Source organism: Oncorhynchus gorbuscha, linkage group LG04 (genome assembly GCF_021184085.1).
Source record: "Oncorhynchus gorbuscha isolate QuinsamMale2020 ecotype Even-year linkage group LG04, OgorEven_v1.0, whole genome shotgun sequence".
Lineage (NCBI taxonomy): Eukaryota > Metazoa > Chordata > Actinopteri > Salmoniformes > Salmonidae > Oncorhynchus > Oncorhynchus gorbuscha.
Genome location: NC_060176.1, coordinates 39255786 through 39278664, shown reverse-complemented (window position 1 = coordinate 39278664; position 22879 = coordinate 39255786).

The window sequence follows — 22879 nt, the reverse complement described above, 5'->3', positions numbered from 1 at the left end:
TGAATTAAGGTGACACCGACCAGAAATGTTTTACGTGGGGTCCTCCTCTTGAAAATCCCTTGGTCTGCTTCTACATCATTGTGGATACATGACATGTAAGCTTTCATGCGTTGTACAGAGGCTGAAGCAAAAAAAAAGTGAAATTGCGATATAAGCTTACAGGTTAAGAAAGACAAATAGCTATAATAGTTGTGTTTCAGTGTGAAGCTAATATTACATTGCATTAGGCCTGCTGGTGTTTTATTTCCAAGGAGCAGGTTTGCATCGTGATAAATTCATACAACTCTAACACCTATGCATATTACTAAATGATGCTTAAGATATGTTGGTTTCATTTTCACCTTTTGCATTGATAACTAAATGATAGGCGATATGATGCAATACAACTAGATTAGAAGGCCACTTCATCCGAGTGTAAGCTAAACACATTGAATACAAAGCAAACACTGGCATATTAAAGGACAATGTCCACTTTAATTATATGCATGCATATCAAACAGGAATATACTGCATTCGGAAAGTATTCAGACAGACCCCTTGACCTTTATCAAAATTTTGTCACGTTACAGCCTTATGCTAAAATATATTTTTTTGTAAAGAAATACACCATAATGACAAAGTGAAAACATTTTTTTTTTGCAAATGTATTAGAAATATAACCAGAAATACCTTATTTCCATAACTATTCAGACCCTTTGCTCTGGGACTCGAAATTGAGCTCAGGTGCATCCTGTTTCCATGGATCATCCTTGAGATGTTTCTTCAACTTGATTGGAGTCCATCTGTGGTAAATTGGATATGATTTGGAAAGGCACACACCGGTCTGGAGAGACAACATCTCTGGAGAGACCTGAAAATAGCTGTGAGGTGATGCTCCCCATCCAACCTGAGAGCTTGAGAGGATCTACAGAGAAGAATGGGAGAAACTCCCCAAATACAGGTGTGCCAAGCTTGTAGTGTCATATCCAAGAAGACTCTAGGCTGTAATTGCTGACAAAGGTGCTTGAGTAAAGGGTCTGAATGAGTAAAGGGTCTGAATACTTATGTAAATGTGATATTTCAGTTAATTTTTTTTATAAATGTGCAAAACTTTGAAAAAAACAGTTTTTGCTTTGTCAGTATGTGATATTGTGTGTAAAAATTCCATTTTAGAATAAAGCTGTAACATTAAAAAAATGTAGAAAAAGTTAATTGGTCTGAGTACTTTCCGATGGCGCTGTACATCTCTCTCTCTATATATCTATATATATATATAAAATCTGTCAGTCTCTTTTTCACATTTATCAGATGATTAGAAGCAAAAAATCACCCATTATATAAACACCTCTTATTCTTGTGGGGATTCATTTTTTCCCCCCGATCTGAAATACCATGGACTGCCCTACATAGTGATCAAACTATGTGTGTGATGATTTGTTGTGGCTATAGATGCTTTGATATTTATCCAACTATTTGGATGTTGCTTTCCACCAGCTCCTTTAGCTCTGCTGAATTATGATGGATTAATCTCAATTGGGCTCATGAACTACTGAGCTGTGTACGTTGCTTTAACTTTAGCATATTCCCATTTAAATGATTTGCCTGACATGATAGCTGCCTAATATGGGCCTCTGCAGTGCATTTAATATTTACCCTGGCATTTAAGTGCATGAATAAATGCCAGCTAGGAGGCTACATGTCAGAATTGCTTGTTAAAGACATTAGAAAGACACTCATACAGCAGCAGGCACTTTGTGTTGCTTCCCAAATGACACCCTATTCCCTATATAGTACACTACTTTTGAACAGGGCTCAAAGGGCTCTATAGCGTATAGGGTGCCATCTGTGACTTAACCTCTGTTTTCTTATCTATCATCCCTACAATGACACATTTTAAGTGGAAAGTATTCAAACTAGCACTTCAGTGTGTTCCACCTCCACACAGTCATAACAAGTCCTGAATTGAATGAATCTCCCTGATGATGAATGGTTGGTGTGTGGAGCCTGCTGTGTCTGTCCATCTTTAGACTGAATGCTAATGCACCAGGAGTGCGAGAATCATGCTCCTACATGCTATGTGTCAAGTAAGCCCAGCCACACTCTGGAAACACACACACAAATGCACACACACACACACACACACACACACACACACACACACACACACACACACACACACACACACACACACACACACACACACACACACACACACACACACACACACACACACACACACACACACACACACACACACACACATAAGCCCCCCAAAAGACCAGCAACACTCTCTCTCTGGATGGTTTCTGTCTTGTCTTCACACCCACAAGTTGGCAGTTGCTGGATCATACATGTGATGATTTCTGATCTGTTCTGGCTCTCTGATATTTTGTTATTGGTGAACTATACCGAATTATCCTGACCGCATTGAAGAGCAGGCACCATATTTATTTACAATAACGTAAAAACGCTCATACACACTCACAAACTCCTCAAACTATAGGCCAAAATTATTTTTTCCAAGCATTTTGATCCTCTTACCCATAACTGAAGGTGACAAAATGTAAAAGGTGAAGGTTTTAGGCAAGACCTGCACTGTGTCACAGAACAAGTACAACAGATGAGAGTTCAGTCTTACTTCCTTATATTAGGTTACTCTGATTCCCTCCCTTACTTACTTGATTTAAGTTACTGTAACTGTCCCCAGTCATGTTGCTGACTCCAGTGCCATGTAATGCTCTGCAGAGCCTCCCCTTTATCCAGGAGACCATATGCACTGTAGATTAAAACAGCAAACCCCAGATTAAAAGACTCTGCCATCCCAGATCCTAGCCTGCTGAGTCCTAATGAAGGAAACTTTAGGGCTTAGAGCGTTTGAACGGAGAGGCAGAATTATTTCCCGTACCAAGCCCCACAAGTCTTGCACTTACCATCAGATATGCACGACACAAAAATAAATGGTTTTGGGAAGATTGCTTTGTGTAATAAAGGGAGAAAGGGTGTGTGAGGAAGCGTGTGTGTGTATGTTTGGCACAAGCTTGTTTGTATGCGTGTGAGGAAATATGTTTGTGTGTGTACAGTTATGTGTGTTTGTGTTGGTGGAATTTAACCAGTGATTTATTGATTTAAATACGTTTTAGAGCCCCCTAAAGGCAGCTCCGAATGAATGAGAGAAATTGCCACCTTGAGAGCATGGACGTGTGGGACGTTGATATGTTTAATTTGTTTTGTGCTTGAGCTACAGCTAAGTCTATATTGGCTGCATACCAAATGGCACTTTATTTCCTGTTTTTTGATCAGGGCCCATAGGGAAAAGAGTTCCTGTCACTCTCAACTTCCTATTGGGTTTGTTGTTTGTCGAGTCGTTACAAAATGCATCCTGTCGAGCTAAAATGTGATAAAACACATTCCACCCTGCTCGCTACTCAATGTGATTAAGCCGATCCTTGAAGCTCAGGCTCCACTGTGTGTGTGTGTGTGTGTGTGTGTGTGTGTGTGTGTGTGTGTGTGTGTGTGTGTGTGTGTGTGTGTGTGTGTGTGTGTGTGTGTGTGTGTGTGTGTGTGTGTGTGTGTGTGTGTGTGTGTGTGTGTGTGTGTGTGTGTGTGTGTGTGTGTGTGTGTTTTTTGTGTGTGTTTTTTTTTTGTGTGTGTGTGTTTTTTTGTGTGTGTGTGTTTTTTTGTGTGTGTGTGTTTTTTTGTGTGTGTGTGTTTTTTTGTGTGTGTGTGTTTTTGTGCGTGCGTGCGAGCGAGAGAGAGAGAGAGAGTGGATGAGAATTGGTTCAATGCCACCTGGTTAAAATTACGGCAGAATGTGTTGAAGAATGCCAGATTAGTGCCAAGAACACTCCAATGAAATCTGTCACGATAATGAGGTGATGAGAATGTTTTCTGACTAGTAATTAAACGGTTGGCAACAATAAATGTGCCAAAATAATGAGAAAATTCCTTGTAAGACTATGGCCATCGCTTCAGTGGTTTATTCACTGGAACATGGTGTCCATACCACTAATGACATACCACTAATGACATAATCCAATTACGTCACTAATATAGGCCTACTCTACCTACACATTCATACACTAATCTGAACATAGAGGCAGGTAACCTAGCAGTAGAGCGTTGGGCCAGTAACCGAAAGGTTATTTTTTTAATCCTGAGCTGACAAGGTGAAATTCCTGTAGAAGTGCCCTTGAGAAACGGCATTTAACTCTAATTGCTCCAGAGTCACCGTCGTTGATGAAGGAAGATAACATATGGAATTGTTTTAAGATGGTCATACCATGGATCATTAAGCTATTTGATTTTGAATTTTAGGACCACTGTATGTTTCCGCAAAAAATATCAAATTAATCAAATGTTGAATTCAGCCTTTAATATTATAGCCCAATGAAAGTCATTGAAAAATACATGAATTTATGGCAAAAATAATATTAAGGAATAAGGTTTTGTCGTGTCTGTCCTATATTTTACAATTGGCTCATTAATCCCCCTCCACTCCCCTGTAACTATTCCCCAGGTCGTTGCTGCAAATGAGAATGTTTTCTCAGTCAACTTACCTGGTAAAATAACAGATAAATAAAAATATTTAGGAGATACAAGAAAGCTAAGAAAATATATATACTTTTTTTTTACAAATATTTAACCCCTTTTTTTGTTGACACAAAACAACCTCCATACTTCCATTCATTTGTATGGTTCACCTTCAGACGAGTCACGTGACACTTGTGCAGGTTGTAGAGCAAAATGGAGAACACCATCGTTCTGATGCTAGAGACGTTTCCGCGAGTAGACAAATTTTCGGAATTTCTCCTGGTCTGAAAACAGCGCTGTAGCTCTGCCACTTTGGATGGAGAAACAGCCCTTACAAAAAAAATGGATTACTCTAGTTTAAACTGATGGATTTTGATGTGGATGTTTGTAAATTATCATTAGATTGATGCATGGGTGCATCAATATACTCTTAATATACTATATTCAGATGATGATATTCAGCTGAGCTCTCAATGTATTACTGTAAGAGAGTAATTCCATGTGTGTATGTGCATGCTTGTTTGTGTGAGTGCTTGCGTCTGTGCTTGCGTCTGTGAATGGATGCGCATATGAAGGGCTCAGATCAAATGTGCAATTGGCTCAGATCAGCCACCCTGACAAAACCCTAGTTGTGTAACGCCGATGCAATCCCAACGTACGAAAGAAGGATTAGAAAGCACACTCCAGGGATGTGGGTTAATGAAAACTTTTTTGTTGTAGGAGCACCGCCCCATCCATCTGTTTGGGACATGATAAAGCCAGTCCCAGTTGTCAGCACAGAGAGCAGATTGAGGGTAGACAGCGCTAGTTCACACAGGGGCATGCCCCCCTCTCTCGGTACCTCGCTGTACAGAGGACTAGGTAGGCAGGTGTTCACCACGTAGAGACACAGAACAGGAGGGTGATGTGTGTTTGGTAATTATGTTATAAGACAGGATGTCAAAACCATAGAACTGTCACATCCCGACCTTAGTTCCTTTTTTATGTCTCTATTTTAGTTTGGTCAGGGCGTGAGTTGGGGTGGGCATTCTATGTTTTGTTCTGTGTGTTAGATTGCTATGTGTTTGGCCTGGTACGGTTCCCAAACAGAGGCAGTTGTCAATCGTTGTCTCTGATTGAGAACCATACTGAGGCAGCCTGTTTTCCCACTATGGGTGGTGGGTAGTTGTTTTCTGTTTTGTGTGTATTGCACCTTGCAGAACTGTTCGTTTGTCATGTTTTGTTCAAGTATTTGTATTTATTAAAAGTATTATGAATACTTACCATGCTGCACCTTGGTCCTCTTCTCCTTCTCCCGACGACAACCGTTACAAGAACCCAATTATTGCCCAAACCAATTGGGCTAATTAGTTAGGACATTTATTGTACACTATGTAGATGGAGTCAAAACTAGAAATACAGCAATGGCACAAAAATATGGGCTTCATCCAATTGTTCATCATCAGTATGATGAGTCATGTCAGTTAAATTTGTCATCGGACACCTCCCAAAAATCTGAGGAGGTGAAGCTTTTCTCTATCTGCTCCTCTCTCTCTCTTTTGCACCTCTCCCTCAACGTCAGCAAAACAAAGGAGTTGGTTGTGGACTACTGGAAACAGAGGGCCGAGCACGCCCCTATTCACATCGACGGCGCTGTAGTGTCAAAATCCCTAAGGACATGGTCCAAACACCATGGTCCAAACACACCAACACAGTCATGAAGAGGGCACAACAATGCTTCTTCCCACTCAGGAGACTAAAGAGATTTGGCATGAGCCCTTAGATCCTCTAACATTTCTACAGCTGCACCATTGAGAGTATCTTGACTGGCTGCATCATTTACATTGGAGTAATTTTGTAGACGCTCGTATCCAGAGCAACTTACAGTAGTGAGTGCATACCTTTTCTTTACAGTTATTACTAGTCCCCCATAATAATCAAACCCACAAACCTGGTGTTGCAAGAGCCATGCTCTACCAACTGAGCCACACAGGACCACTCCGCTTGATATTGCAACTGCTTTGCATCCGTAAGGGGCTACCGAGGATATTACGTACTGCCCAGTACATCATTGGGGCCGAACTCACTGCCATCTAGGACCTCTATACCAGGCAGTATCAGAGGAAGTACCTTAAAAATTGTCAAAGACTAAAGCCACCCAAGTCATAGACTGTTCTCTTTGCTACCGCATGGCAAGCAGTACAAGAGCAAGAGCAGACCAAATGGCTCCTGAACAGCTTCTACCCCCAACCCAGAAGACTGCTGAACAGTTAATCAAATGGCTACCTGGACTATTTGCATTGACCTCCTCCTAATTTGCACTGTGTATCTTGCACCGGCACTATGCACACTCACTGGACTCTATCCACACACTTACACATACAAGCCTGACACTCCAACACACACACACTACATACGCTCACACACACACATGCTTTTCCAAGAGTCTTGAAGGAGTTCCCACATATGCTAAACACTTGTTGGCTGCTTTTCCTTCACTCTGCGGTCCAAATCATCCCAAACCATCTCAATTGGGTTGAGGCCGGGTGATTGTGGAGGCCAGGTCATCTGATGCAACACTCTATCACTCTCCTTCTTGGTCAAATAGCTCTTACACAGCCTGGAGGTGTGTTGTCCTGTTGAAAAACAAATGATAGTCCTACTAAGCGCAAACCAGATGGGATGGTGTATCGCTGCAGAATGCTGTGGTAGCCAATCTGGTTAAGTGTGACTTGAATTCTAAATAAATCACTGACAGTGTCACCAGCACAGCACCCACACACCATCACACCTCCTCCTCCATGCTTCACAGTGGGAACCACACATGCAGAGATAATCCGTTCACTTACACTGCGTCTCACAAAGACATGGCGGTTGGAACCAAAAATCGCAAATGTCTGATGTCCATTGCTTGTGTTTCTTGGCCCAATCAAATCTATTCTTCTTATTGGTGTCCATTAGTAGTGGTTTCTTTGCAGCATTTCGACTATGAAGGCCTGATTCACACAGTCTCCTCTGAACAGTTGATGTTGAGATGTGTCTGTTACTTGAACTTTGGGAAAGCATTTACTTGGGCTGCAATCTTAACCACTGCAGCAGAGGTAACTCTTGGTCTTCCTTTCCTGTGGTGGTCCTCATGAGAGCCAGTTTCACCATAGTGCTTGATGGTTTTTGCGACTGCACTTGAAAAGTTATTGATATTGTTCGCATTGACTGACCATTATGCCCTAAAGTAAATATCGACTCTGTTTATTTGCGATGTCTTGCCATAATATGGACTTGGTTTTTTACCAAATAGGGATATCTTCTGAATTACCACCCCTACCTTGTCACAACACAACTTATTGGCTCAAATGCATTAAGAAGGAAAACTTTTATCAAAGGCACACCTGTTAATTGAAATGTATTCCAGGTGACTACCTCATGAAGCTGATTGAGAGAATGCCAATAGTATGCAAAGCACACTCATCAAAGCAAAGTGCGGCTACTTAGAAAAATATTTTGATTTCTTTAACACTTTTTTGGTAACTACATGACTCCACATGTGTTATTTCATAGTGTTGATGTCTTCACTATTATTCTACAATGTAGAAAATAATAAAAAAAAATAAAGAAAAACCTTTGAATGAGTTGGTCTGTCCAAACTTTTAACTGGTACTGTACATATTACCACAACTATCTTGTACCTCCTCTGCACATTGACTCAGTACCGGTATTCCTTGTATATTGTCTTATTTTATTGATACTATTTCCTTTTGTATTTTTTTGCACATTTCTCTTCATTTTTAACTCTGCCTTTATCATGACACTAGGCCAAACCCAAATGCAGACACAGGAGACAGATGGTTGGAGTTTAAGATGTTTAAATAATCCAAAGGGAATAGACAAGAGAATGGTCGTGGACAGGCAAAAGGTCATAACCAGAACAGTCCAGGAGGTACAGAGCGGCAGGCAGACTCGAGGTCAGGGCAGGCAGAATGGTCAGGCAGGCGAGTACAGAGTCCAGAACAGGCAAGGGTCAAAAATGGGGGAGGACTAGAAAAAGGAGAAAAGGCAAAGCAGGAAAACGGGATATACTGTAGGTAGGCTTGGACATACAAGACGAACTGGTACAGAAAGGCAGGAAACATGGAGATAAATACACTGGGAAAACAAGCGACACCTGGAGGGGATAGAGACAATAATGAAGAAAGGTGAAACAGATCAGGGTGTGACAGCCTTCTTGGGAAAGTGCTCGTAAGTAGTAATTTCAGGGTAAAGTCTACACCTGTTGTAGTCGGCGCATGTGAAAAATAACATTGGATTTTAGACAGATATATATTTTGCCTCTGTTCTCTTCACTCTTCCACAGCATAGAACTTGCACACTATATAAGGTGCCATTTGGGATGCACCCCTTGTCTGTCTGAGATGTGGACATAGAACGGCCAAGACGTCCTAAAGAAGCAGCAAAAGCAGCAGCACACCATGAGAAAAGCTAATAAACTGTTACTCACCTGAGGCACGCCGATCCAACCACTGACTCTGTATGATGTTCCTGTGCATCCAGAGTATGCAGTAACACCAGCCCACCTGAAGAAATAGTACATGATGACTAAAGCCACATGTGTGATGGCATTCTCAGCATCCCCAGTAGCTTTCACACAAGTGAGTTTATGTTTTGGGATCATGATAAAAACCTGGCTGTGATTCAATATATTTTCGGTCACGCTGTTGTATACACTGTATCTTCCTCCTCATTTTTGGAATCCAATTGCATTTCAAGTGCCTTTAGTTATGGTGTGGTATGAAAATTGGTTTCTCCTCCTGGCTAAATCATGCACATTTATGCATAACAGCGCATGAAGTAAATATGATTTATGTAAACAGTATGTGCTGAGAAAAATGTCCAAGTGCTTACGCGAAACAAGCTAAATAGAAAGAAAAAATGATCAAATATACAATCATCTGCTTCATTTGCCTTGACAAGTTTACTTTATTTGCTTGAAAATTGCTCCATTTCCCAGCTGAACATTGACTGCTCTTATGAACGTCTTAGGGCTTGGGTTCTTTTTTCAGAATTTCCACCGGACTAAAGTGCCCAAAGTAAACTGCCTGTTACTCAGGCCCAGAAGCCAGGATATGCATATAATTGGTACCATTGGATAGAAAACACTTTGAAGTTTGTAGAAATGTTAAAATAATGTATTAGACTATAACACAATTGATATGGTAGGAGTAAAAAAATAAAAACCAACTGGAAATGTTTTTGTTTTTTAGATCCCATGCTCTTTCAATGGAAAGCTATGGGTCCTATGCAATTCCAGCTCCCAGATTGCAATTCCTATGGCTTCCATTAGATGTCAAATCAAATCAAATCAAATTTATTTATATAGCCCTTCGTACATCAGCTGATATCTCAAAGTGCTGTACAGAAACCCTGCCTAAAACCCTAAACAGCAAGCAATGCAGGTGTATAAGCACGGTGGCTAGGAAAAACTCCCTAGAAAGGCCAAAACCTAGGAAGAAACCTAGAGAGGAACCAGGCTATGTGGGATGGCCAGTCCTCTTCTGGCTGTGCCGGGTGGAGATTATAACAGAACATGGCCAAGATGTTCAAATGTTCATAAATGACCAGCATGGTCGAATAATAATAAGGCAGAACAGTTGAAACTGGAGCAGCAGCACAGTCAGGTGGACTGGGGACAGCAAGGAGTCATCATGTCAGGTCATCCTGGGGCACGGTCCTTGCGCTCAGGTCCTCCGAGAGAGAGAAAGAAAGAAAGAGAGAATTAGAGAGAGCATATGTGGGGTGGCCAGTCCTCTTCTGGCTGTGCCGGGTGGATATTATAACAGAACATGGCCAAGATCTTCAAATGTTCATAAATGACCAGCATGGTCAAATAATAGTAAGGCAGAACAGTTGAAACTGGAGCAGCAGCATGGCCAGGTGGACTGGGGACAGCAAGGAGTCATCATGTCAGGTAGTCCTGGGGCATGGTTCTAGGGCTCAGGTCATTTGAAACTGGAGCAGCAGCATGGCCAGGTGGACTGGCGACAGCAAGGAGTCATCATGTCAGGTAGTCCTGGGGCATGGTCCTAGGGCTCAGGTCCTCCGAGAGAGAGAAAGAAAGAAAGAAGGAGAGAATTAGAGAACGCACACTTAGATTCACACAGGACACCGAATAGGACAGGAGAAGTACTCCAGATTTAACAAACTGACCCTAGCCCCCCGACACAAACTACTGCAGCATAAATACTGCAACAGTCTTTGTTCAAGGTTTCAGGCTTGTTTCTTCCAAAACGAGGAAGAATTTTGAGTTTTGGTACAAGGATTCACAGTCTGTGGGTGTGTGACGAAGAGGACGAGCACTTGCTAATTTTACTTTTACTTTTCTATTTAACATACTGCTTTCCGTATGAAATATTATTGTTTAACTTCTTGCATCGAGCCATCCCGGATCCGGGATCGTGAATAGCACTTCTATAGCACTTCTATTGCAACTTCGTATTTCGTCGTCCTAACGTAGTCTACACTGCTATCTGCCCAGCAGCTAGCCAGCTAGCATACGTCCACCGTCTACCGAATAGCAGCACTGTAGAAACTATTACACTCAACTGAACGACTTGATTAGTGTAGTGTTAGCTAGCTACATAGTTGTCTTTGCTGTCTTCGTATCCAAGATAATTGTGTAGTTTAGAGCGTGTCGTCTTAGAGTGATTATCTTAATTTACCGAGGTTAGCTAGCCAGCTATTTGTCGTCCTTAACGTAGGAGACACTGCTAGCTAGCCAACAGCTAGCCAACGTCTACTGAATTGAACTTCCGCACTCAACAACCCGGTCGCATTCAGCTTCGCTCCACAGGTAGTATCGCATTTTTCATTTCATTTCATTACAGCACAACGGTTTGATTTTGACATAGCTAGCTACATAGCCGTCTGTGTATCAAAGATAATTGTGTAGTCTAGAGCGATTTTCTAGGTTAGCTAGCCAGCTATTGTCGTTCTTTTAACGCAACGTAACGTAATCAACACTGCTAGCTAGCCAGCTAGCCCCCGAATAGCAGCACTGTAGAAACTATTACACTCAACGGAACGACTTGATTAGTGTAGTGTCAACAACGCAGCCACTGCCAGCTAGCCTACAAAGTCAACAACGCAGCCACTGCCAGCTAGCCTACTTCAGCAGTACTGTATCATTTTAATCATTTTAGTCAATAAGATTCTTGCTACGTAAGCTTAACTTTCTGAACATTCGAGACGTGTAGTCCACTTGTCATTCCAATCTCCTTGCATTAGCGTAGCCTCTTCTGTAGCCTGTCAACTATGTGTCTGTCTATCCCTGTTCTCTCCTCTCTGCACAGACCATACAAACGCTCCACACCGCGTGGCCGCTGCCACCCTAATCTGGTGGTCCCAGCGCGCACGACCCACGTGGAGTTCCAGGTCTCCGGTAGCCTCTGGAACTGCCGATCTGCAGCCAACAAGGCAGAGTTCATCTCAGCCTATGCCTCCCTCCAGTCCCTCGACTTCTTGGCACTGACAGAAACATGGATCACCACAGATAACACTGCTACTCCTACTGCTCTCTCTTCGTCCGCCCACGTGTTCTCGCACACCCCGAGAGCTTCTGGTCAGCGGGGTGGTGGCATCGGGATCCTTATCTCTCCCAAGTGGTCATTCTCTCTTTCTCCCCTTACCCATCTGTCTATCGCCTCCTTTGAATTTCATGCTGTCACAGTTACCAGCCCTTTCAAGCTTAACATCCTTATCATTTATCGCCCTCCAGGTCCCCTCGGAGAGTTCATCAATGAGCTTGATGCCTTGATAAGCTCCTTTCCTGAGGACGGCTCACCTCTCACAGTTCTGGGCGACTTTAACCTCCCCACGTCTACCTTTGACTCATTCCTCTCCTCCTCCTTCTTTCCACTCCTCTCCTCTTTTGACCTCACCCTCTCACCTTCCCCCCCTACTCACAAGGCAGGCAATACGCTCGACCTCATCTTTACTAGATGCTGTTCTTCCACTAACCTCATTGCAACTCCCCTCCAAGTCTCCGACCACTACCTTGTATCCTTTTCCCTCTCGCTCTCATCCAACACTTCCCACACTGCCCCTACTCGGATGGTATCGCGCCGTCCCAACCTTCGCTCTCTCTCCCCCGCTACTCTCTCCTCTTCCATCCTATCATCTCTTCCCTCTGCTCAAACCTTCTCCAACCTATCTCCTGATTCTGCCTCCTCAACCCTCCTCTCCTCCCTTTCTGCATCCTTTGACTCTCTATGTCCCCTATCTTCCAGGCCGGCTCGGTCCTCCCCTCCCGCTCCGTGGCTTGACGACTCATTGCGAGCTCACAGAACAGGGCTCCGGGCAGCCGAGCGGAAATGGAGGAAAACTCGCCTCCCTGCGGACCTGGCATCCTTTCACTCCCTCCTCTCTACATTTTCCTCCTCTGTCTCTGCTGCTAAAGCCACTTTCTACCACTCTAAATTCCAAGCATCTGCCTCTAACCCTAGGAAGCTCTTTGCCACCTTCTCCTCCCTCCTGAATCCTCCTCCCCCCCCTCCTCCCTCTCTGCAGATGACTTCGTCAACCATTTTGAAAAGAAGGTCAACGACATCCGATCCTCGTTTGCTAAGTCAAACGACACCGCTGGTTCTGCTCACACTGCCCTACCCTGTGCTCTGACCTCTTTCTCCCCTCTCTCTCCAGATGAAATCTCGCGTCTTGTGACGGCCGGCCGCCCAACAACCTGCCCGCTCGACCCTATCCCCTCCTCTCTTCTCCAGACCATTTCCGGAGACCTTCTCCCTTACCTCACCTCGCTCATCAACTTATCCCTGACCGCTGGCTACGTCCCTTCCGTCTTCAAGAGAGCGAGAGTTGCACCCCTTCTGAAAAAACCTACACTCGATCCCTCCGATGTCAACAACTACAGACCAGTATCCCTTCTTTCTTTTCTCTCCAAAACTCTTGAACGTGCCGTCCTTGGTCAGCTCTCCCGCTATCTCTCTCAGAATGACCTTCTTGATCCAAATCAGTCAGGTTTCAAGACTAGTCATTCAACTGAGACTGCTCTTCTCTGTATCACGGAGGCGCTCCGCACCGCTAAAGCTAACTCTCTCTCCTCTGCTCTCATCCTTCTAGACCTATCGGCTGCTTTCGATACTGTGAACCATCAGATCCTCCTCTCCACCCTCGCCGAGTTGGGCATCTCCGGCGCGGCCCACGCTTGGATTGCGTCCTACCTGACAGGTCACTCCTACCAGGTGGCGTGGCGAGAATCTGTCTCCTCACCATGCGCTCTCACCACTGGTGTCCCCCAGGGCTCTGTTCTAGGCCCTCTCCTATTCTCGCTATACACCAAGTCACTTGGCTCTGTCATAACCTCACATGGTCTCTCCTATCATTGCTATGCAGACGACACACAATTGATCTTCTCCTTTCCCCCTTCTGATGACCAGGTGGCGAATCGCATCTCTGCATGTCTGGCAGACATATCAGTGTGGATGACGGATCACCACCTCAAGCTGAACTTCGGCAAGACGGAGCTGCTCTTCCTCCCGGGGAAGGACTGCCCGTTCCATGATCTCGCCATCACGGTTGACAACTCCATTGTGTCCTCCTCCCAGAGCGCTAAGAACCTTGGCGTGATCCTGGACAACACCCTGTCGTTCTCAACTAACATCAAGGCGGTGGCCCGTTCCTGTAGGTTCATGCTCTACAACATCCGCAGAGTACGACCCTGCCTCACACAGGAAGCGGCGCAGGTCCTAATCCAGGCACTTGTCATCTCCCGTCTGGATTACTGCAACTCGCTGTTGGCTGGGCTCCCTGCCTGTGCCATTAAACCCCTACAACTCATCCAGAACGCCGCAGCCCGTCTAGTGTTCAACCTTCCCAAGTTCTCTCACGTCACCCCGCTCCTCCGCTCTCTCCACTGGCTTCCAGTTGAAGCTCGCATCCGCTACAAGACCATGGTGCTTGCCTACGGAGCTGTGAGGGAACGGCACCTCAGTACCTCCAGGCTCTGATCAGGCCCTACACCCAAATAAGGGCACTGCGTTCATCCACCTCTGGCCTGCTCACCTCCCTACCACTGAGGAAGTACAGTTCCCGCTCAGCCCAGTCAAAACTGTTCGCTGCTCTGGCTCCCCAATGGTGGAACAAACTCCCTCACGACGCCAGGACAGCGGAGTCAATCACCACCTTCCGGAGACACCTGAAACCCCACCTCTTTAAGGAATACCTAGGATAGGATAAAGTAATCCTTCTCACCCCCCCCCTTAAAATATTTAGATGCACTATTGTAAAGTGGCTGTTCCACTGGATGTCATAAGGTGAATGCATCAATTTGTAAGTCGCTCTGGATAAGAGCGTCTGCTAAATGACTTAAATGTAAATGTAATGTAAATGAATACAGCCTCAAGCTCATTACCATAACGCAACGTTAACTATTCATGAAAATCGCAAATGAAATGAAATTAATCTATTTGCTCTCAAGCTTAGCCTTTTGTTAACAACACTGTCATCTCAGATTTTCAAAATATGCTTCTCAACCATAGAAAAATAGCATTTAGCGTTTAGCGTTAGCATTTAGCGTAGCATTTAGCATTAGCGTTTAGCGTTAGCGTTAGCAGGCAACATTTACACAAAAACCAGCAAAAACATTCAATAAATCATTTACCTTTGAAGAACTTCGGATGTTTTCAATGAGGAGACTCTCAGTTAGATAGCAAATGTTCAGTTTTCCTTGAAGATTAGTTGTGCAGGAGAAATCGGTCCGTTTTCTGTGTCATGTTTGGCTACCAAAAAAAAACAAATTCATTCATCCAAACGCCAAACTTTCTTCCACATTAACTCCATAATATTGACTGAAACATGGTAAACGTTGTTTAGAATCAATCCTCGAGGTGTTTTTCACATATCTCTTCATGATATATCATTCCTGGAAGTCTCCTCTCTGTCTCAATCACATGGATGAATGAGAGCAGCTTGTAGATTACGCAACAATTTCAACAAAGGACACTGGGCGGACCCCTGGTAAATGTAGTCTCTTAAGAGCGTCTGCTAAATGACTTAAATGTAATGTAATGTTATGGCCAATCTTCCAATGATATGCCTACAAATATGTCACAATGCTGCAGACAACTTGGAGAAACGATAGAAAGGGCAGGCTAATTTGTGGCGCTTTCACAGACATATAAGGAGACAATGGAAAACAGAGCCTCAAAAATCCTGCTCATTTCCTGTTTGATGTTGCATCTTGGTTTCGCCTGTAAGATCAGTTCTGGAGCACCCACAGATAATATCTTTGCAGTTTTGAAAACGTCAGTGTTTTCTTTCCAAAGCTGGCAATTATATGCATAGTCGAGCAACTTTTTGTGACAAAATATTGCGTTTAAAACGGGCACGTTTTTTTATCCAATATTGAAATAGCGCCCCCCTAGCTTCAACTGGTTAATTACATTTTAGGTTACCTGAGGATTAAATGGAAACATAGTTTGACTTGATTTAACAAAATTTAGCGGTAGCTTTTTGGATATCTTTGTCTGCATGTTGAACGAGTGGATTACTGAAATCGATGGCGCCAGCTAAACAAACTTTTTGGGATATAAAGAAGGATTTTATTTAACAAAATGACCATGCATGTTGTAGATGGGACCCTTGGGATTGCAAACAGAGGAAGAGTTTCAAAAAGTAAGTGATTATTTAATCGCTATTTGTCATTTTATGAAGCCTGTGGTGGTTGAAAAATATGTTGATATGGGGCGCCTTCCTCAAACAATTACATGGTATGCTTTCGCTGTAAAGCCTATTGTAAATTGGACAATGCAGTTAGATCAACACAAATGTAAGCTTTTAACCGATAAAAGATACTTGTATGTTCGGAAATGTTTAATATTCAGATTATTTACTTGAATTGCGCGCCCTCCAATTTCATCCTATGTTGTCGGCAGATGTCCCGCTGACAGGACGCCTAATTATGAAGTAGAGCAGCGTTTGCTTTTCCCAATGTATGGAGAAAAACATAATAAAGGGATTATAACCTTCAAAAAAGTATTTCATACACATCATATGTGTCCATTATAATATATGCAAGAAGCAGAATGCATGATTTGTCACCAAAACTTGAAAATGTGAACAAAACAGTAACTACATTATGCTCCATACATAAGGTATTTTACAGCAGAATTGACAACACAATATACAGAAAATAAGGCACTTACTTTGAAAGGAATGCACACATGTCCAAATGTATTATTAGTAAGGAAAAGCACAATGAAGGCAATGTCGGCTCCAGCCGGAAAACGTGCCAAGGGGAAAAGGTTTGTGCAAGCTCTGAAGTTCTGTTGTGACTGGAGATGTGCAAATGTCTGAGTAATTAATCTGGGGAAACACTGGGGGAAGTGCTTGGGCTATCATTGAAGAGAGAAGTTTGTCTGGCTCAGTAATGCCTCAAATGTAAATTGTAGTCAAAAGTGAAATGAGCTACTTATATGTGAATCAATGAGGTGGAACACACCTCAATTCAAAGCTGTTTTTAGAAAATAAAATTTGTTTGAAAATAATTTGAAATTGACAAGTTGAAACACAGCCTATAGTTAATTAGCAGCGTTCCTTTGTTTGAGGGCAGCATGGGTTAACGGTCCTGATGCGTAACAATCCCATTTGGAACAGTGAGTGCATTCTGACACCACACACGTAAAAAACTCACATTGGGGTGACCATTAGATATATTTGGAAATCAAGCGTGAAAAGGTTAAATAACCAAATAGTTACCCTGACTAACTATTTAGCAGTCTTGGCCTGGGGGTAGAAGCTCAGGGTCTTGTGCCTGATATAGAGGTCTTGGATGGCAGGGAGCTCGGCCCTGGTGATGTAATGGACCGTATGCACTACCCTCTGTAGCGCCTTGCCATACCAAGCGGTGATGCAGCCAGTCAAGATGCTCTCAGTGGTGCAGCTGTATAACTTTTGAAGGATCTCTGAGGATCCTCCAAAATCTTTTCAGCCTCCTGAGAGGCAGGAGGTGTTGTCGTACCCACTTCACGACTTAGTTGGTGAGTGTGGACCATGATACACCCTTAGTGATGTGGACACAGGAACTTGAAGCTCTTAACACACACCACTACTGCCCCAATCAGCTCCTTTGTCTTGCTGACGTCGAGAGAGAGGTTGTTGTCCTTGCACCACACTGCCAGGTCTCTGACCTCCTCCCTATAGGGTGTCTAATCATTATCGATGATCAGGCCTACCACCATCAGCAAAGTTAATGATGGCACTGGAGTAGTGATCAACCATGCAGTCGTGGGTGAACAGGGAGTACAGGAGGGGAATAAGCACCCACCCCTTGATGAGGGTTAGAATGGCACATATGTTGTTGCCTACCCTCACTACCTCTGGCTAGTCCAGGATCCAGTTGCAGAGGTATGTTTTCAGTCTCTGGGTCCTTAGCTTAGTGATGAGCTTGGAGGGCACTATGGTGTTGAATGCTGAGTTGTAGTCAATGAACAGCATTCTCACATTGATGTTCCTCTTGTGTAGGTGGGAAGTGGTGGGGAGTGCATCTATGGATCTGTTGGTGCGCTATGTTGGGGCGCTATGAGCATCGGAGTGGGTGGGTCCAGGGTGTCTGTGATGATGGTGTTGATGTGAGCCAGGACCAGCATTTCATGGCTACAGATGTGAGTGCTAGTCATTTAGACAGGTTACCATTGCGTTCTTGGGCACATGGACTATGGTGGTCTGCTTGAAACATGTAGGTACTACCAGTGCATAATTTGTAAATTGGGAGGTGCCAGAACAAACAATTACCTGAGAGGGGGTGACCTGGGGGGCTCTGAGGTACCAGAATGCAAAAAAAAACATTTATAATATAGCATTGCATGCATTATCGTCACTTTGGCATACATGGTTCAGAGGTGCTTGCAGATGTTGAAAAATGTGTTTTTTTTATAAACAAATTACACGTGATTCCACATTATTTTAGAGGATTGGAGATTATCTTGTAATACCTCACAAATTATCAAAATGACAGGCTACTTTGATACTAACAAACTATGTTCAATAAAAACAATCTTGTCTTGAATCCATAAATAGCCTAAGCCTAGCTGTGTGGAGACACATTGTTAATTATCAGCCGGAAATGATTGTCCTAAAAAAGCTAGCGATGAATGATGTGCTCGTGCCAAAAGGTTATCTCTCTCTTGTTTTACTTTGTAAAACAATTCTGTTTGCTCTATATGCCTGTTTGGAAGTTGATTATTTGGTAGCCTACAGACATATTTATCTTCTCTTTTCAGCAGGATCCATTTGCTTTCCTGTGTTTTGAAATATTGTGAAGGGCCTGTTTTGGCCACAGCTAGACAATTTTTTAAAATAAGCTATTGATCCTCTTCGGCTAAATTATAGGCTTACTCCTGATGTAGTATTCAAAATTATTTCATTTCTTTCTGAACAGACAGCAGTAATTCTATAACTTTGGCAAATGTATTTAAATGTATCAGGGGTACTGTGGCACCTCCAGCACACGTCCTGCGGCTATGAGTCTATAAGGAAATAAATTATGAAGTGCAATGTTGGAGAGATGGACTAGCACTGTGAGACATACAATCGCGCTTCTCTCTCTCACCACAGCAATGGGCACAAGTTGGTCTATATAGGCTACAATGTTGCACAAACCATAAACCCAGGCTCACCCAACACTAATCAATTCTTACAAAATCACATTACGTTCTTTAGGGGGGCAGGACAATTACAGAGGAGCCAATGTAAATTAACTCTAATTGCTTTTATTACATTTTTTACATCGCAAACAGTGACAATTATTTTTCATGCCAGGAAAAGTACCGGATCCTAGTAAATGGGTTCCGGAATGAAACAGTCCAAAACTGAGAGGTGCTGTATCCTGTTCCGGCAGGATCCGGCTCAAATAATGCAATGGTTATTACTGACTGTCTCAGGGAGAGTTTGAAAATGTCAGTGAAGACACTTGCCAGCTGGTCAATGCATGCTCTGAGTAGGTATCCTGGTAATCGGTCTAGCCCTGCAGCCTTATGAATGTTAACCTGTATACATCGGCTGAGGAGAGTGTGATCACACAGCTGACCGGAACAGCTTGTGCTCTCATGCATGGTTCAGTGTTGCTTGCCTCGAAGCCAGCATAGAAGGCATTTAGCTTGTCTGGTAGCCTCGCATCACTGGGCATCTCACGGCTGGGTTTCTCTTTGTAACCTGTGCTAGTTTGCAAGCCCTGCCACATCTGACGAGCGTCAGAGCACATATAGTAGGATTCCATTTTAGTCCTGTATTGCCTGTTTGGTGGTTTCTTATAAGCCTCCGGATTGGTGTCCCGCTCATTGAAAGTGTGTGGAGTAAAGGTGATCTGGAGTTGTTTTGATTCTAGTTACACTGTTGATATGCTGTTAGAAATTAGGTCAAACGGATTTCAATTTCCCTGAATTAAAATCACCGGACACTAGGAGCAGATGAGCATTTTATTGTTTGTTTATGGCCCTATACAGCTTGTTCAATGTGGTCTTCATTTCAGCATTGGTTTAGGGTGGTAAATAGATATCTATGAAAGATTTGGATGAAAACACTCTTGGTGTCACGCCCTGGTCGAAGTATGTATGTTTGTCTTCATTTATTTGGTCAGGCCAGGGTGTGACATGGGTTATTGTGGTGCGTTTTTGTCATTGTAATGTTGTTCGTCTGCTGTTTGTAGAGAGTCAGACCGAAATGCAGCGTGTAGGTTACTCATGACTTTTAATTAAGAATAATGCGGTACATGAAATAACTGAAAATACAAAAACAACAAACGAGTGAAACTAATACAGCCTATCTGGTGACTAACACTAAGACAGGTACAATCACCCACGAAATACAACGCGCACTCAAGCTACCTAAATACGGTTCCCAATCCGAGACAACTAGAATCAGCTGACTCCAATTAGGAATCGCCTCAGGCAGCCAAACCTAACTATACACACCCCTAATAATACACACTCCCAATTAATACAAACCCCAATACGAAATACAACATATAAACCCATGTCACCCCCTGGCCTACCCAAACATATAACAAAAACACAAGATATAATGACCAAGGCGTGACAGTCATGGGGTTTTTGTGGGGTGTCTGGCATAGTCTATGGCTGCCTGAGGCGGTTCTCAATCAGATCAGGTGATTATTGTTGTCTCTGATTGAGAACCATTGGGAACCATATTTAGGCAGCCATATTCTTTGAGTATGTCGTGGGTGATTGTTCCTGTCTTTGTGTTAGTTGTCACCAGATAGGTTTTCACGGTCTGTTTGTTGTTTTGTATTGTTCGTGTTTTTTTCGTCTATTAAAGATAACTAACCACGCTGCATTTTGGTCGGACTCTCCTTCGACGGAGGAAAAACGTTACAGAATCACGCACCACACCAGGACCAAGCAGCGTGGTGACAGGCAGCGACAGCAGAAGCAGCGAAAAGAGGAATGGACATGGGAGGATGAATTGTTCGGAGAAGGACCCTGGGATCAGCCTGGAGAATATCGCCGCCCCAAATAAGAACTGGAGACGGAGAGAGCTGAGAGGCGCTGGTGTGAGGAGAAGCAACAGCGGCAGCAGGAGCAACAATATCGGGACTACACTACTTGGGAGGAAATAGACAGGTGGGCGGTCGACCCAGAGAGAGTGCCGGAGCCCGCCTGGGATTCGCTGGAGCAGTGCGATGCAGATTATCGGAGAATGGAGTTGGCGAAGCAAGCATGGCGGCGCGGACGGAAGACCGAGAGTCAGCCCCAAAAATGTATTGGGGGGGGGGCTCAGGGAGAGTGTGGCAGAGTCAGGGTTCAGACCTGAGCCAACTCCCCCTGTTTATCGTGAGGAGCCAATGAGGAGACCAGAACCAGAGCCGGTGTTGGAGGTGAGTGAAGCAGAGACTGTGAAGGAGTTAATGGGGAAATTGAAGGAGAGAGTTATGAGGGAGTTGCTAGTTTGGTGCTTTAAATACGATATTCGCCCGACGGAGCGTGTCAGGGATTTAATGGCACCTGGGTCAGCGCTCCATACTCGTCCTGAGGTGCGTGTTAGTCGGCTGGTGAAAATTGTGCCAGCCTCACGCACTAGGCCTCCTGTGTACCTACCTAGCCTTGCTCTCCAGTACGCCTTCACGGTCCGGTCCATCCTGTGCCACTTTCACACACCAGTCCTCCGGTGGCAGCTCCCCGCACCAGGCTTCCTGTGCATGTCCTCGGTCCAGTACCACCAGTGCCAGCACCACGCACCAGGCCTTCAGTGCGCCTCGCCTGTTTAGCGCAGCCAGAGCCTTCCTCCTCTACAGCGCTGCCGGAGCCTCCCGCCTGATCAGCGCAGCCAGAGCCTTCCTCCTCTCCAGCGCTGCTGGAGTCTCCCGCCTGTTTAGCGCAGCCAGAGCCTTCCTCCTCTACAGCGCTGCCGGAGCCTCCCGCCTGTTCAGCGCAGCCAGAGCCTTCCTCCTCTACAGCACTGCTGGAGTCTCCCGCCTGTTTAGCGCAGCCAGAGCCTTCCTCCTCTACAGCGCTGCTGGAGTCTCCCGCCTGTTCAGCGCTGCCAGAGCCTTCCTCCTCTATAGCGCTGCTGGAGTCTCCTGCCTGTTCAGCGCAGCCAGAGCTGCCAGCCTGCATGAAGCAGCCTGAGCTGTCAGTCTGCATGGAGCAGCCTGAGCTGTCAGTCTGCATGGAGCAGCCTGAGCTGTCAGTCTGCATGGAGCAACCAGAGCTGTCAGTTTGCATGGAGCAGCCAGAGCTGCCAGTTTGTATGGAGCAGCCAGAGCTGCCAGACTGCATAGAGCTGCCAGTCTGCATAGAGCAGCCAGAGCAGCTAGATCCGCCAGTCAGCCAGAATCCGCCAGTCAGCCAGGATCTGCCAGTCAGCCATGATCTTCCAGATCTGCCAGTCAGCCAGACTCTTCCAGATCTGCCAGTCAGCCAGACTCTTCCATATCTGCCAGTCAACCAGACTCTTCCAGATCCGCCAGTCAACCAGACTCTTCCAGATCCGCCAGCCAGCCAGGATCTGCCAGAACCACCAGCTAGCCAGGATCTGCCAGAGCCTACTACCTGCCTGTGCTTCCTCTCAGTACTGGGCTTCCTCTCAGTACTGGGCTTCCCCTCAGTGCTGAGCTTCCCCTCAATGCTGAGCTTCCCCTCAGTGCTGAGCTACCCCTCAGTGCTGAGCTTCTCCTCAGTCCCGAGCTTCCCCTCAGTCCCGAGCTTCCCCTCAGTCCCGAGCTACCCCTCAGTCCCGAGCTGCCTCAGTCCCGAGCTGCCCCTCAGTCCCAAGGTGCCCCTCAGTCCCGAGCTGCCCCTCAGTCCCGAGCTGCCCCTCAGTCCAGTGGGGTTCTGGGTGAGGACTACTAGGCCTTGGTCGGCGGCGAGGA